The sequence below is a fragment of the Neophocaena asiaeorientalis genome, unplaced genomic scaffold (genome assembly GCF_003031525.2).
Source record: "Neophocaena asiaeorientalis asiaeorientalis breed wild unplaced genomic scaffold, Neophocaena_asiaeorientalis_V1.1 scaffold927, whole genome shotgun sequence".
Classification (NCBI taxonomy): domain Eukaryota; kingdom Metazoa; phylum Chordata; class Mammalia; order Artiodactyla; family Phocoenidae; genus Neophocaena; species Neophocaena asiaeorientalis.
Genome location: NW_020174785.1, coordinates 27,970 through 29,960, shown reverse-complemented (window position 1 = coordinate 29,960; position 1,991 = coordinate 27,970).

Here is a 1,991-nt window from a genome sequence, read left to right as displayed (position 1 = left end):
AGTAAACCTCTAGAATTTGTGATCCAGGGGGGTTGTAATAAATAGCTTGAAGAAAGGTTTAGCATCTACAATAGATATATGGCTCCTATAGATACCTATAATAGTCAGGAATATATTTCTAGGGAAGGTGGGTTTTTGAACTAAGTAGGAAAGGACAGAGAGTGCTAGGTAGAGGGAGAATCTGCTTGGGAAATGGGTACATGGATGTGGTGTATGAAGTTACTCCTCCAGTTGGGTGGCATGTAACAAAGTTAATTAACTTGAAGACAATTCTGGGATTGCAGTGCTTTCTCTATTCAACGAACTATCCTGGGGAAACAGTGATGAGCCTTCATAAACAACATCTCCATCTCCATAGGAAATGCTTTAGAGATGGTTATCCCCACCTTTAATAACATCCACATCATTTATCCACTGTGCATGTGGACGATGGCTGTTTCTTTGGGAAAACTAAAGGCACTTCTTGGGTCACCCAGGAATTTAAATGCTCTTTCTCATGAGGTTTGACTTTTGTTCTAAGAGCTCGTGAAAACACTGCTGCCATTAGCTGTAACTTGCACCTTTGGGATTAACTCTAACGTAGAGAACACTGCATGAGTGGACCCAAGCTACTTAGTAACTGTGACTTAGTAAATTCCTTAGTAATTGTGACTATGAATATCTTGGCTTCCTTTCAGGGTGGAATCTATAGATGAGACAAAATCCTACCTCATGAATATGAGTTAACCATTTATTTCTAGAAAATGTAAAACTAGGTAGCTTGCACTCAGTATGTGGGTAACAGATTCAAAATAAGAGAGTGGGGAATGCATTTTAAGAGTGTAACGGAGAAAACAAAACTCAAGGCCTGGACAGGGGTCACTTCCCTGAAGACTAGGATAATGTATTGGTGGCTTATACAAATACCAGATTCCTTACTGGCTCTCTCTTTTTTCTATAACCTCATCTTTTTAAAAGAAAGTCACCAGATCTCAGCTCCTTTAAGAAAACTTCTAATCATTTTCTGCTTCAGATAAATTAACAGAAGTAATTTAATAGGGTACCTGAAAAAACTAATTTCAATTTGACTATTATCAAAGCCAAAACAAAGTTTTAAGATTTTTTTTTGGATCACCTATGTTTTCAACCTTGTCACCTCCCAGCGGTGGAGAAGGAAGCACTTTCCTGTTAAGTGCAGAGAGATTATTTCCTGGTTCGACCTGATTGTGAGGTCTATAAATAGGGCTACATTTGTAAGGAATACAATATACTGTACTTGACATTGATCAAGTACCGTGTCAACTCTCGGCTTAGAGGTGAAGAAATTGGAGAGGGCCCAGAGAAAAATAATGACTATAATTAAATGTTTGGAAAATGGGATCCAGGACAAAAACTATATAGGTAAAGTTGAGGAAATCTGATGACTCTTGGATGCCTTCTTTATTTTCTCAACGTTTTCAGCTTTGAGGAAGCTCAAGTATATCGGAAAATGCTTATCATCAATCAAAGTGCTACCAAAATCTAAGGGTGTGTACAAGTCCACACGGATTTTTGAATCCACTTCAAAAATAATGGACGGACTCTCTATAGAGATTCTTTCAAAGGAGGATACATCCCTTTCTACTTCTTTCCCATAATTCATTCATTCATTCAGCAAACACTGAATGCCTACCATGTGACAGGCAACGTTCTAAGTATAGACAGAAATCTCTGTCTTCTTGGAACTTACATTCCTGGAGGAAGAGAGCTGGTAAACAATAATAACACAACAAACATAATAAATAGGTAAATTATAGAGTATGTTAGAAGGTGATATAAAAATAGAGCAGGTGAGGGAGATCAGGAATGGAAAGAATGCAAATTTAAAAGGGTGGAGAGGATAGGCGTCTAGTAGCCAGTAAGAGTGAGCAAATTGATGCAGCTAAAACGTAGAATTCTGACAGGGCTAAGGGCAAAGGATGGTGGTCACACTTTGCATTTACCTTGTGATATGCAGTTTACAACATTGTGCC